Source organism: Salvelinus alpinus, chromosome 2, assembly GCF_045679555.1.
Source record: "Salvelinus alpinus chromosome 2, SLU_Salpinus.1, whole genome shotgun sequence".
Classification (NCBI taxonomy): domain Eukaryota; kingdom Metazoa; phylum Chordata; class Actinopteri; order Salmoniformes; family Salmonidae; genus Salvelinus; species Salvelinus alpinus.
Window position 1 is genome coordinate 93344348 of NC_092087.1, and position 16202 is coordinate 93360549.

Sequence of the window (16202 nt, forward strand, 5' to 3'; positions counted from 1 at the left end):
TTTTATTTTATATAGCCCTTCGTACATCAGCTAATATCTCGAAGTGCTGTACAGACACCCAGCCTAAAACCCCAAACAGCTAGTAATGCATATTGTTTGAAGATGAATATTGTTTTGTTACACACACACACAAACAATACAGATGGGTGTGTGTGTAGGTGTGTAATGACTGACCAACACAGGCCATAAAAGCTGTGGTCAATCTGGAGAGGAGAGGGGTGCATCTCTCTAGGCCAATCAGGGAGGTTAGGGCACTGACCAGTACCATATTAGGAATTGTTTGAGTGAAGAATCAAGGGGGAGACACAAGACGGAGCTAATCTACCCAGCAACCAGATGTGGACAAAGGAAAGCGCCAAGGGGCTTGGACAAGTCCGGGTGCCACCAAAGGCGGAGCAAGAGTTTAAACCGTGCTCAGCCTCTACTATGATAGGCCAACTGGACGAGTTGGAACTAAAGCTGTCATAGTATAAGAACTGCTATTTGAGTACATTCCACAGTTCTCTGCTTTACCCTGCGTGGTGATACAGTGAACCCGTATATACAAAAATTGCATTTACCATTTATCGTTTGAGTTTAATTAAAATACTTAAAATATATTCGGTGACTCTGAATCACATTTTGTCCTGATGCCAGATTTGAACTGACGCAAATCTCTTTCATTATTAAAAGTACCACACATGTAAATGTATTCTAGTATGGGACCAGAGGCTGTGAAACCCTGTTGGGACAACAAGGGGGAGGAGATGTTTAAAATGTTTTACCACTTTACAGAAGTTAGCATATATAGCACGTATGTTATAGAGATCAGTCCTTTCAGGAGCCCAGATCATTTATTTATAAATCCCATCATTGGATGGTTCGGTAGTTGGGTTTCCCAAGGGACTCTATAGGCCAACATACCTGACCTGAGTTGAAAATATAAACAAAAAGAGTTGCCTGGTAATGTGTATGTATCTGGTAATGTGTATGTATCTGGTAATGTATATGTAACTGGTAATGTGTATGTACCTGGTAATGTGTATGTATCTGGTAATGTGTATGTATCTGGTAATGTGTATGTATCTAGTAATGTGTATGTATCTGGTAATGTGTATGTATCTGGTAATGTGTATGTATCTAGTAATGTGTATGTATCTGGTAATGTGTATGTATCTGGTAATGTGTATGTATCTGGTAATGTGTATGTATCTGGTAATGTATATGTACCTGGTAATGTGTATGTACCTGGTAATGTGTATGTATCTGGTAATGTGTATGTATCTGGTAATGTGTATGTATCTGGTAATGTGTATGTATCTAGTAATGTATATGTATCTGATAATGTGTATGTATCTGGTAATGTGTATGTATCTGGTAATGTGTATGTATCTGGTAATGTATATGTATCTGGTAATGTGTATGTATCTGGTAATGTGTATGTATCTGGTAATGTATATGTATCTGGTAATGTGTATGTATCTGGTAATGTGTATGTATCTGGTAATGTGTATGTATCTGGTAATGTGTATGTATCTGGTAATGTGTATGTACCTGGTAATGTGTATGTATCTGGTAATGTATATGTATCTGGTAATGTGTATGTATCTGGTAATGTGTATGTATCTGGTAATGTGTATGTATCTGGTAATGTATATGTATCTGGTAATGTGTATGTATCTGGTAATGTGTATGTATCTGGTAATGTGTATGTATCTGGTAATGTGTATGTATCTGGTAATGTGTATGTATCTAGTAATGTGTTTGTATCTGGTAATGTGTATGTATCTGGTAATGTGTATGTATCTGGTAATGTGTATGTACCTGGTAATGTGTATGTATCTGGTAATGTGTATGTATCTGGTAATGTGTATGTATCTGGTAATGTGTATGTATCTGGTAATGTGTATGTATCTGGTAATGTGTATGTATCTGGTAATGTGTATGTATCTGGTAATGTGTATGTATCTGGTAATGTGTATGTACCTGGTAATCCTGTTAATTAAAATGTCAAATTTGGCCACAATAAATTAGCTTAATTTCTCAGAGATCAAATGACAATTATATTATATAACACAATAATTCATCTTAATTTTATATTTTATAACATAATAATTCATCTTAATCTGAGATGGTGGATGTGGAAATCTTATTCCTTCTGGTCTTCTGAGTTGGAACTACCTGAGGTGAAATAGGTGCCCATGCATTCATAACCTTTAACAGCGGCTAATGTAGCCCCTGCTACTAAAGACAATGGAGAGCTGTACATGGCTCCCAATCCCAATGCAGCCGTACTGGCAAGTGCTGACCACTTGCAGTCATTCAATTTTTTTTCTCTTATTCTTATTTCTTCCTCTTCCTGTCTCCTCTCTCTCTTTCTCTTCGCCTCTTCCTGTCTCTTCCTCTCCTCCTCCTCTTCGATCTTCCTCTGGGCCTCCTGGTACATCTCATTGGTGTAGGGTTTTCCTTCATTCTTCTCCACCATCTCCTCTATTTTCTTCAGCAGCTCTGGGACCTGAGTGTTGTGTTTTCTCTTGTCATTATTTAGGGAGTGATATCTGCCCCCACAGATATTGATGAGTTTCCGTAACTCTTTGCTCTCAGCCAGAAACTCCTACACTGATTTACCCTCCAGTTGATCTCGATGTGTGAACAGAATGATGGTGTACATTGAGGCTTCTTCTCCAAAGTTCTCCTGGATCCACTTCACAGTGTTCCTCTCCTCCTCTGTGAACCTCCCCAGTCTGATCACCAGCAGGAAGGCGTGGGGTCCTGGGACTGACATGTAGATGGCCTTTTCTATTTCACTTTTCATATCTTCTTTAGACAATGTTGTGTCATAGAGCCCCGGGGTGTCGATGACATCAATCTTCCTCCCATCCACCACTCCACTCTGTTTCTCACTCTGTGCAGTCACAGACTCTGGAGAAGCCTCCACTTTAAACACCTTTTTTCCCAGGATGGTCTTTCCTGTTGCACTCTTCCCTGATCCAGTCTTCCCCACCAGAACTATCCTGAGGTCAGAGAGCTGCCCTGAAACTGGAAACAGACAAGAAGTGCTTGAGTTGATAGTGTTTTGATTAAAGGCTACTGAAAACTGTGTGTGTGTGTGTGTGTGTGTGTGTGTGTGTGTGTGTGTGTGTGTGTGTGTGTGTGTGTGTGCGTGCGTGCGTGCGTGCGTGCGTGCGTGCGTGCGTGCGTGCGTGCGTGCGTGCGTGCGTGCGTGCGTGCGTGTGTGTGTATACCTTGGCATTGACCAGTGAAGGCTTGCAGACAGATTGTCAACAGGAACAGAGTCCTCTGAGTCCCTCCTTTTCCTCGTTCCATCTCTGTTACAATGGCCAATCAAAAACATGGTAAAAGACGAAGACCTCATTACAATGACCTCATCTTTTTTGTCCGAGGTCCATTTTTTGCAAATGAGGATAAACTAAATTAGAATTTCTTCTCGGCTATTTAACTTTCAAACAATCTAAAGTATAAAGAGAGTAATGATATGTGGTATATCTGTCCTAGATGTGTGGAGACTATAAAGAGAGTAATGATATGTGGTATATCTGTCCTAGATGTGTGGGGACTATAAAGAGAGTAATGATATGTGGTATATCTGTCCTAGATGTGTGGGGACTATAAAGAGAGTAATGATATGTGGTATATCTGTCCTAGATGTGTGGGGTCTTTAATGATATGTGGTATAACTGTAGAGGTAACTGTCCTAGATGTGTGGGGACTATAAAGAGAGTAATGATATGTGGTATAACTGTCCTAGATGTGTGGGGACTATAAAGAGAGTAATGATATGTGGTATACCTGTCCTAGATGTGTGGGGACTATAAAGAGAGTAATTATATGTGGTGTAACTGTCCTAGATGTGTGGGGACTATAAAGAGAGTAATGATATGTGGTATATCTGTCTAGATGTGTGGGGACTATATCTTGTGGAAGGATGAAATAGTATGAATCAATTCATCAAAATAACCTTTTTAATGAAAATATGTCAATCATCATCATTTTAATATGTTGGTAACACGTTGTATAAAAGTGATAATGACCTGGAAGCTGGTGTTTGGAGGAAATTCTGGCATTGTGACAAGATTTGCAACACCTGTCACGTTCCTGTCCGGTTTTCTGTTAGTTTTATGTGTTAGTTGGTCAGGACGTGAGTTTGGGTGGGCATTCTATGTTGTGTGTTTCTATGTTGGTTTAGGGTTGCCTGGTATGGCTCTTAATTAGAGGCAGGTGTTTTGCGTTCCTCTAATTAAGAGTCATATTTAGGTAGGTTGTTTCACTGTGTTCGTTGTGGGTGGTTGTCTCCTGTGTCTGTGTCGATGTTACACCATACGGGATTGTTTCGGTTTGTTTCGTGCGTTTATGTAGTCTGTTCCTGTGTCAGCGTGCTTCGTGTATATGTAAGTTCGTTTGTTCAGGTCTGTCTACATCGTTTTGTTATTTTGTTAGTTATATCCAGTATAGTTTGTTTTCGTCTTTGTCTATTTTGTTTATTTAATAAATCATTATGTATTCACAACTTGCTGCGCCTTGGTTCGATCACTATTCCTCCTCTTCGTATGAAGAGAGAGAGGAACGCCGTTACAACACCTAACAACACCCATGCCATTAATACTGCATTGTCGGTCATTATCACTTAATTATAATGTGTCTCATCAATTTGTCTTTCTAAAAATCTAAACTCTAAAAAATATGAATGCTATGTGGTATAACTGGCGTTAAACACATTCCCTTCCCAGGTCAACATAATGTTCCCATAACATGTATCAAGATCAAATTACATTCTAAACATGGTTATTTATGCATGAAGGTCAACAGACCTGGTATCAATTAAATATTTACTTGATGTAGTGCTATAGTTGTTAAAAAACTGTAGATTGTTGTACATTTAATTAGTGAGGTAGTTAAGTTGAATACTCACTTTTGGTGCAATTGTACTGATCTGTTGATTGTTGTCCCCTGTTGTGACTGTGAGAGCCTATATTCAGTTAGGTTTCGTTTTCCTCGTAACTAGTCATTTCTAGCCAATGGGTGAGTGTTGCTAGGCAAAAATAATTACATTCAGGACAGGCAGAGGATGAATTCTGATTGGGTGTCGCTGCATATCAACCTCCTCCTTACAAATTAACTTTGGCTGTCTGCCCAGAGTCAGAAGGTATACCAAATCTCTGAGTAAAATTAAATGTGTCTGACACCTTTAGGGGAAAAGGTATATGATTGATTTTTTTGTGTGTTTTTTTTTTACAGCATTTTAAAATGTAACGATGTAGTTGTCTAGCCTGGTCCCAGATCTGTTTGTGCCCTTTCAACTCCATTGATCACTATCAAGCCATGCCAATGAGTGACAAGTAGCTGTAAAGATAGCACAAACAGACTGGCACTCAGGGTATTAGTGGCCTAGGTCTTCTAATGTAATTGTTGTACATAATTTAGTTAGTAAGGTAGTTAAGTTGAATAGTCACTGTTAGTGTAGTTGCACAAATCTGTTAATTGTTGTCGCCTGCTGAGAGGTGAAGCTATCAGCTGGACCTTACAGGTAACTGACAAAATAAACGAAAAATCAACATAATGTGTCTTAATAGGACGTTGGGCCACCACAAGACGCCAGAACTGCTTCAATGCTCCTTGGCACAGATTCTACAAGTGTCTGTCTATTGGAGAGATGTGACACCATTCTTCCACAAGAAGACACCCTCAGCAGGGTCTGAAAGAAACCTTTTGGGACCCCGCACTGGCATCTATTTTACTCTAGCTGTGTTAAATCAGACTCTACCTGTCTCTACCCTTGCCCCTTGCAGTAGACCTCCACCAGTGGATATCAACCAGGACTCTGTCCCTACAGTAGACCTACACCAGTGGATATCAACCAGGACTCTGTCCCTATAGTAGACCTCCACCAGTGGATATCAACCAGGACTCTGTCCCTACAGTAGACCTCCACCAGTGGATATCAACCAGGACTCTGTCCCGACAGTAGACCTACACCAGTGGATATCAACCAGGACTCTGTCCCTATAGTAGACCTACACCAGTCGTTCTCAACCAGGACTCTGTCCCTATAGTAGACCTACACTAGTGGATATCAACCAGGACTCTGTCCCGACAGTAGACCTACACCAGTGGATATCAACCAGGACTCTGTCCCTGCAGTATACCTACACCAGTGGATATCAACCAGGACTCTGTCTCTACAGTAGACCTACACCAGTGGATATCAACCAGGACTCTGTCTCTACAGTAGACCTACACCAGTGGTTCTCAACCAGGGCTGATGGACCCCTAAGGGTACTTGGCCTTTCTAAAGGGGGTACTTGGCCTTTCTAAAGGGGGTACGCGAGAAGACTCATTATTTACCGGTTAAAATTTAATGATGGTTTACTTTAGAGGTAATCCGGGCTGAGCAGAATGTACTTGGTGGTACAGTAACTGAAAAAGGTTGAGAAACACTGGCCTTCTCATCTAGTGTTGTGTCATGGTCACCAATCGAAGGACCCATCAGACCAAATAGGGGAAAACAGTCAAAGTATAATGATGAGTTCAGTTGTTAAAAAGTATTTATTACAAACTCCTCACAATAGCTTGCATATATTTGTATATTTTTCCTTCAGAAATAATTGTGTGTTAAGCCATAAGACTCCTGAACAATTAATCAAATGGCCACCAAACTATTACATTGAACCCCCATCCCCCCCTCCATTTGTTTTGTACACTGCAGCTATTCGCTGTTTATTATCTATGCATAGTCACTTCACCTTATGTACAAATTACCTCAACTGACCTGTACAGTATATAGCCTCGTTATTGTTATGTTATTGTGTTACTTACTTTTGTAATTTTTTACTTTAGTTTATTTGGTAAATACTCTTAACTCTTCTTGAACTGCACTGTTGGTCAAGGGCTTGTAAGTAAGCACTTTATGGTAAGGTCTACACTTGTTGTATTTGGCGCATGTGACAAATAAAGTTTGATTTGATTTGTATCTGACGTCTGTTGATTCTCATTGTACAGTATTAATCTACTCTACTGCTAAACTTAAACCACTGAGTGTTTTCCCACTCCAACCTCTTAATTTCCACATTTACATTTACATTTAAGTCATTTAGCAGATGCTCTTATCCAGAGCGACTTACAAATTGGTGCATTCACCTTATGATATCCAGTGGAATGAGTCTCTTTATATGCCAGGGTCTTTCAGTCTTTTTGAAGACATTGAACCCTGAAAATACCTTGTTAAAACACCTGTAATGGGTTCTACTACTGGTGCTGCTACCACCGTCAGCACAAATGCTGTTACTGTCAACAAGCCATCTTAAATCTCCTTCTTGACTATATATTTCCACTCATTCTGTCTCCTGTTCTTTCCTCCACCTCTCAGAACAAACAGACTTTACCAAGAAACAAAGAGTATATACAGGAAGTGTAGAACAAGATCAATTAATTTTATTATAGTCTTGTTGACAATATGGAAACACGATACAACATTGGCTACAACTGTCACCTCAAATCATCAAAAAACAGCTTAATTTAAAAATGTATCTAAAACACTTTAATACATACACCCCACTAAATACATACACTACCATTTAATTTATTATATGTATCCCCACTAAATACATACACTACCATTTAATTTATACTAAATATATCCCCACTAAATACACACACTACCATTTAATTTATACTAAATATATCCCCACTAAATACATACACTACCATTTAATTTATACTAAATATATCCCCACTAAATACACACACTACCATTTAATTTATTCTATGTATCCCCACTAAATACATACACTACCATTTAATTTATACTAAATATATTCCCACTAAATACACACACTACCATTTAATTTATTCTATGTATCCCCACTAAATACATACACTACCATTTAATTTATACTAAATATATCCCCACTAAATACATACACTACTATTTAATACATACACCCCACTAAATACACACACTACCATTTAATTTATTCTATGTATCCCCACTAAATACATACACTACCATTTAATACATACACCCCACTAAATACATACACTACCATTTAATATACACTATATATCCCCACTAAATACATACCCTACCATTTAATATATCCCCACTAAATACATACACTACCATTTAATACATACTGTCATGACGTTGCCCTGTTGGCGGAGTATTATGGCCCCCCCATAAATACCTTTCTCCCTTTTTCTCTCCACTACCGAATGGACTCTTGGAAAGCCCTTTGTTAACATAGAGAGAGTATGGTAACATCAAAAGGTTGGGGAATGGAATTTTTTTTCGGTAATCCAACCAGTTGAAAGTATCCGTTGGTACTTAAAAAATGTGATGTCAGATCAGTTGTCGTCTGAGACATTATTACTGATGATAGGATGACATAAACTGTACCTTGGAAAGTCTACACATTCTAGTTATCAGATTCACATGGAATTGCTGTGCAATTTAAATGTTTAAATATTAAACTATTTGTGAAAAGATTAAATGTAATTTTAGCTTCTAAATGAGAGAATTGTTTTCATAAGTGAACTATGCTCACACAGTGGCCCCGCCCAATTGAACAGGCATTGGTTGTGAACTATGAAATACACCCTTCTATCCCCCACTACAAATGCGCATTGACGAAAGTCAACCTCTTATGTTCCTGATGACGTGAGTACTGCTGTCCATACGTTAAAAAGGGCAAATTTCAACGTGGAGGTGACGATCAACACGCTGAAGGGATGAATTTCGACTATCCCAGCCAGAATATAGCATGAGCTTATGGTATGGCAACTTGGTATGAACTTTGAACTCTTACCCAAAAGTAACAATGTTCTGCTCCAAATTCCACAGACCAAAGACGATCAGTTAATGAACACAATGACAAAGTTGGATGACAAATCAACAGAACTCATTGAAGTCGCTGACCAAATGAATGATGAGAGAACTCAGGTGATGAAGATGGATTTTTCTAAGAAAGCGGCGGAAATCTCATCACTGAATCTCTCACTCCGTACTCAAGACCTCGATCTGCAAACCATGACAGACAAGTCTGAGACCAAAAGGAGCAAGTGCGACACTCACGTGTCCAAATTCAGTAATCTAAGCACTCAAGTGGACTCTGCTATGCAGCAGAATACCACCCTTAGGTACAACCTGGTGGAATTCCAGAACGCTCACGAGCTACAGCGTGACTACCTAACCAAGCAACCGAAGTCCGGTACTCAAAGGAGGGAAGACGATAGGTTTTAGAGTTTGCCTCCCTCTGGTGTCCCTCAGTCTTCTCTTGGCCCTTCGGCACCAACTTCCCCACAGGATGAAGCTCGCTTGACGCGGAATACCTTGACAAACACGTCAAGAATTTCCCACCTTTGACCCCGTTTTAGGTAAGCCAAACGATACTGAGACGTTCCTAGCTGACATAGAGGACGCATTGGATGGCTACACGAACGCTACGGGTTCTGACAGGGTTTACCTGTTGAAGCAAACGTTGAATAGACACGTGAAGAGGTTCATTTGTCTACAATAGCAACACGTGCTAAATGACTACGCTAAACTTGCCACAGCTTTCAAATTAGAATTCAATGGTTCTGCGACTCGCAAACACGATAGCTCACTGGCTAACACTGTCAAACAAGCTCGGAACGAACACCCAAAAGCGTACTATCATAGGCTTCGTTCAGCTTACTTTGGTCTACTCACTGAAACAGGAATGGAAGAGCTGTTACCATTTAAACAAATGTTTCTATCGAACATGTATCCCACCTTCATTACCTACTTGGGCCCTGCAGCCCACGTTGGCTTGCCTATCTTACAACTCAGAGAGCTTGCAACCACAGCTTTTGAGGCATCAAAAGCTGGCAACTCTAAGAGCCCTGACCACTCGGTTGTGAAGTTTGACCAGGAGCACTCACTCCAGTTAAATGGTGCATTAACAGGTATTGGAGTATTGAGAGATGGTGGACAACAACGGTTTCTACCACGAAACCACGAATCCAATAACCACCGTGGTCGAAATAACTGTAAAGTACTTCGCCATCGAAACGACAACCGCTACAATCGACCTGTTCATTACGTTCCTGCACCCAACCCACACAAAGTGTCAGAGCACAAGGGTAACAAAGGGTTAAAGGATGATCAAAACATAGACCAATGTTCTCTAAATGTTCCACTGCATGAAGAACTAAAGGGAGAAAGATTTTGTGAAATAGGTAAAAGATAAGTCACAAGGACTAGACGGGGAACTGCCGGACACCAGGTCCGCAGGAATTAACACCCTTAGCAAGGACGTTAAAAATCTAATTTCTACCACTGTCACTCGAGACCCTATCCACGGCCGCTTGATCAAGAAACAAGCCCACAGGCTTTGTCTATAGACTCTGATACAAAGGTTGCAAAGAAAAAGGTCAAAAGCTTTGCTAAAGCCAAGCTCACTCAAAATCCGAAAAGTCAATCTGCTTTCACCTTGAACAGAAATAGCACATCACGTCGTTGCCAACGACCACTCCACTTTGTGGGGAATATGTCCACTAGACACGACTCTAAACGGCCATACCTGGAAACAGTCCTGGAGGACTGCTTAACTTGTCATGCGCTAATTGATTCGGGTGTGACAATATCTGTCATCTCTCAAACATTGTTCAATGATCTCAAAATGGCGTTGAAGCCAACTAAAAGTTGGTTAAAAGTGCAATGATGCGACACTACACTTCGAGGTTTCACTCAGACTACATCGCCTTTCACATTGAGAGTCATGCTGAAACTACACTTCCAGGACGTATCGCTCGTTCACCCTGTGTATGTTACCAGCCTCGAATTTGAACCTCTGCTACTTGGAGCTGACTTGATGGATCGGTTACTCCCACTAATGGATTGGAAAACCAACCATGTATGGTCACGGGTCACAGTGCCTTCTCCACTGACCACACTGTCTTCTCCTAACGCTAGCTGCAATGCAGTCACCCACGAGGGGTATCTGTCGAAATCACCCCTTGTGAAAAATACGTTTCGAAACCTCTTGGGACAGAATCGGATAATAAGGAGATATTACGATATCTCAAAACATCCCAGCAGCAGACCTGATTGACCATTATTTTCATGATTTTGAGCCAGCTGCATCTGGGAATGAGCAACTTTCCTCCTCCTTGCAGTCATGCAATACAGTAGTTAACTTCTCTTGCCCTTCGGACACTTCCGCAAGCACCTCAGCAAGAAAAACGTTGATGCGCAGAGTGTACTCTGCTTCCGATGATACATCTTCTGCTTTGTGGGGGACTGTCACCCCTTACAATGACACTAACGGTGTCAGTCCAGCAACTGACCCGATGACTCCCACTGGTGAAACACCTTGCGATATCACAGACAGATATCCTCGTCTCAGTTCGCAGGTACTGAAGAGGTTGCCACACGCGGACGCTGTGGTGACTGACAGGCCTCGACAGCCACTGAGCGTTGTGAAGCACAAACATCAGGAGATTTGGTTGAAAGGGTACAGCCATTCTCATAACAGCGCGACCACTGACAACTCGTACATAGGGTCCAACCTTTTTGTTTGCGCCTCGGATATCAAAACCAACCGCTGGTGGGGGGGTCCCGAGACACAAAAGGGGGGAATAGTAGCCCAGACCCATGATGAGCCTCATCGAGGCCGGTGTGAGGGACGAGACTACGTGCAACACTGTACAAGGCCACCAGAGCATAAAACAAATCTAGTTGTAAACTCCCCTGTGAGCTCCCCTGACAGTGAGGAACACATCTAAGATATTACTGAGGTGTACCAGTGTACCACACTGGTCGTAAAGGACGTCCAGTGGACTTTTCCACCTCCAAAACAAATGGCAACAATAATCATTCCTTGCCATGTGTAGTAGCCACTACAAGACAATTAGTAAAATGCTCTAATCATGTGTTCCTGTAGGAGAACATTTCAGAATAAATCGGTAGGACAACTGGTCCCCTTGAGTACCAGTACCAATACCACAGTCAGTCCAGCAACAATCAGTAAGAGGATTAGAGTCCTTGCAAGTCAAATTTCTATTGATAATAGCGACAGAGGAGTTAGTAGTCACTCAGATTGCAACACGTGTAAGGGAATTACCAAAACACTCTGCTGATGGTCAACACACATGCCACTAATTAATAGAACCCTCCATTCAGGAGGAAAGTTATTAGAAGTCATGAACCAGGATCACACCGCATACGACTGGTGCAGTGCTTAGAGATTACTTCCGCCGTGAGGTTAGCTCCTCCGTGGATAACATAGCTATGAAATAGACTTCTTCATACCTACCGCCACTGCAATAGTGGAAGACAGTAAAACCACTACAGACTCCCTCGACACCAATTCTGACTGACCTCCAGGCATTGACCTGAAAATTACCTGATTATATCAGACTCATTCTGAACAAGTCGTAGTCTACCAGGATACTTTGTTTTCTTCCCTTGACATGCGAGCTTGTGTAAGCATAAACGCACATGTACAACGAACATTCAATTACGATTTATGCTAGGATCACTTAAGGGTCCGAGCAAAATACAAGCCTTAGTAAAGTTGAAAATTTACTTTGAGGCCTTTGACTCTACAGCTACAGTACTCACCAGTTTTCTACCCAGAAGTCCATAGGTCATCCCTGTAGACTGCCCAAAACTAGTGCCTTACAACTGTAGATTTATCATATAGTTATCAACTTAGGATAGTGCCCTAAGTACCACACCGCAAATTAGGAAAGCCCTAGATATGACATTACACAATGCCACGATAGGGTCATTTTGCCAAGACCATGGGCTTACATAGAATACAGTCCAATTAGGTGATTAAGGTGGGATAACTCTATTTGTTTTGTTTATGCTTTCATTCATTTTCTTTCATTTTCTTTTGACACTTAGAAAGTGATAGAGCCATAACCAACTTCCCCATACAACCCTCAGTTAGTGCAACAATGCCGCTCATTTGGAAAGAAATTTAATTATATATTTCATGAGTTTGTGTGCGTTGTTAACATATGCCTAAGTTACTGCCCAGATCTTCCAGTCTGGACAACCAGACGACGGGTCCGGAACGACGATCCCAATCCGGACATCCGCTGCCCAGCCTTGGAGCGGAATTCTTCATTTGCAGAAGTCCTGCCCGGGTCAACCACCAGAGGGGGACTGCAATGTCGATCCCCAATCCGGATATCTCCTGGCCATTCCTGTGATGCTTTGCAGCTGCCAGAAAACCTACCAAGGTAGACCACCAGAGGGGGGACCGCAACAGTGATCACCAACTGGACATCCGGAACGACGATCCCAATCGGACATCCGCTGCCCAGCCTTGGAGCGGAATTCTTCATTTGCAGAAGTCCAGCCCGGGTCAACCACCAGAGGGGGACTGCAATGTCGATCCCTTATCCGGACATCTCCTGGCCATTCCTGTGATGCTTTGCAGCTGCCAGAAAACCTACCAAGGTAGACCACCAGAGGGGGGACCGCAACAGTGATCACCAACTGGACATCCGCTGCCCAGCCTTGGAGCGGCCTGCTTCATTCACATAAACCCTACCCGGGTCAACCACCAGAGGGGGACCACTACAATGGTCCACAACCAGGACAACCCACGGTCATTTTTATGTTGGTTTGCAACGCGCAGGTTAATAGCAAGATCGAACCCAACAAGGGGGGACTTATGTTCACTAAAGAAGTGATACATCCTGGCCGTCGAGTTTTCAGCAGCAGCTGTGGACGTGCGTGGCCTGGGAAGGGACGGAGAATCTCTAAGGAATGACAGGGTACTACATCGTATCTGTTCTACTACCAGACGAACGACTACAACGTATCCGCCCAGAAATACTCTTCAAAGGACAAGGGAGATCTCTGCTGGGCAACCCAGCCTTCCATCTTCGACCAAACTATCAAAGCACAGCTCAGAGAAAATATATTTCTTGCATTTTCCTTTTCCGAATGGGCGGTTATTTAGAATGCATAAGATTCTGTATTTACGATAGCATAAAGGTCTGATAGAGACCCAATACTTTTGTTCCTCAGTCTTCCCGCACTTTCATTCAAACCCAACCCCCTTTCTTTGTGTAACTAGCCGTCATATCGGATTCATCCGCTTGGGACGTTTTCTTTTATGACATAATTAGTAATCAATGTATGATCCATCCTGTGTATATGTCGTTCTGTGTGACTAATTTGGTATTTAGTAAATAAATAATTAAACCACATGTTGTATTGCAGATTCAACTTGTTAGCCAGGGTTCGGGAAGATAACCAATCATTTTACGACGTTCAGATGAGACTGAACAAGGTGACGATTCATAATTGACTGCTATTGATGTAAAAGATTACCTGGTCTTTAAGAGTTTATTAGGAAGACAACAGCTCTATAAACATTATTCTGTGGTGCCCTGACTTCCTAGTTAATTACATTTACATGATTAGTTTAATCAGGTAATATTAATTACAGAGAATTGATTTGATAAAATAGCATGTCATATCATTTAATCCATAGTAAAGACACGACAATACTATATATCCACACTAAATACATGCACTAAGATAAACATGGTCAACACCTGGGCTGCTTTCAAAAACGGTCATGATTTGAGTTGAGGAACATTGTAACTATAGGTGATGAGAGGGTGATTGTGTACAGTGCAGCAGGAGTGTTTTGTTAACATTTTCCACGTTCACACCCTGCTAGGGCCATCCTGCCACACGGCTAGCATATCTATAACATTGCAAATGGTTTTGAAAGAACTGTTATATCATTCAGTAAGTACCGTTGCCATACGTAGCAAAACGTTAAGACCAACTGAACGTACCCCTGTTGTTTTAAAAGCCTAGCATCGCCTTAGTGCATTCAAACCCTTGGCTGACACCTACAGCTACACCTGCTGCCACCAATACTGGTGAAGCAAACACCATCCCTAGTCCTGCTGCGGCTAGACCACCATACGCTGCCAGTTTACAGTAAAACGTAATATCGTTGATCTTTCTCTGAGCTTCTTCATAGTCAGCACTGGTGTAGTATTCTCCTCCATTGTCCTCCTCCACCATCTCCTCGATCTTCTCCAGCAGCTCTCTAACCTGAGTGTTGTCTCTTCTCTTGTCATTGATTAGGGAGTGATATCTGCCCCCACACATATTGATGAGTCTCCGTAGCGCTTTGCCCTGAGCAAGAAACCCTTTGACTGTTTTGCCCTTCAGTTGATCACCATGAGTGAACAGCAAGATGGTGTACATTGAGGCATCTTCTCCAAAGTTCTCCTGGATCCACTTCACAGTGTTCTGCTCCTCCTCTGTGAACCTCCCCAGTCTGATCACCAGCAGGAAGGCGTGGGGTCCTGGAACTGACATGTAGATGGCCTTTTCTATTTCACTTTTCATCTCTTCTTGAGACAGTTTTGTGTCATAGAGCCCCGGGGTGTCGATGACATCAATCTTCCTCCCATTCACCACTCCACTCTGTTTCTCACTCTGTGCAGTCACAGACACTGGAGAAGCCTCCACTTTAAACACATTTTTACCCAGGATTGTGTTTCCTGTTGTACTCTTCCCTGATCCAGTCTTCCCCACCAGAACTATTCTCAGGTTAGAGGGATGCCCTGAAACTGGAAACAGACAAAAGGTTGATCGTTTTCAGTAGCCATTTATCAAGACACTATGTGTGTTCATGCAGAGTATGTGTGTGTGTGTACCTTGGCATTGACCAGTGAAGTCATGCAGACAGAGTGTCAACAGGAACATAATCTTCAGAGTCCCTCCTGTCCCTTGTTCCATCTCTACTACTGCAGCCAATCAAACACATGGAAACAGACAATGACCTCATTACAAAATACAAAGTCCACATTTCTTCAGTGACTCATCCAAAGCGTTTGGCCAAGTTCCAACGTTCACAGATGAGGAAAGACTAAATTATTTATTTTTTCATCTATTTGACTTCTAAACAATAAAAACGATAAAACTATAAACTATAAAAAGAGTAATGATATGCGGTACTTCTGTTGTAAAACACAGTACATTCCCTAAGATAGGGCGTACATAATTTACCCACATGCATATCAAATGACATTCTAAACATGGCTACTATTCTACCGTTGCCTGGCTGCTGCTGTTAAAACCAGATAAACCAGTTAGAGGTTGTGTCCCATTACCATCAAACATCACATCTACTGTGTAGACAGACAGGAAGTGTTCAGACAATAATTACATTACATTACATCACATCTACTGTGTA

General features: G+C 41.6%; 1 pseudogene; it reads right to left on the reverse strand.

Annotated features, from left to right (window-relative positions):
• Positions 1 to 1971: 1971 nt before the first annotated feature.
• Positions 1972 to 15859, reverse strand: LOC139541717 (GTPase IMAP family member 8-like; annotated as a pseudogene).
• Positions 15860 to 16202: the final 343 nt, after the last annotated feature.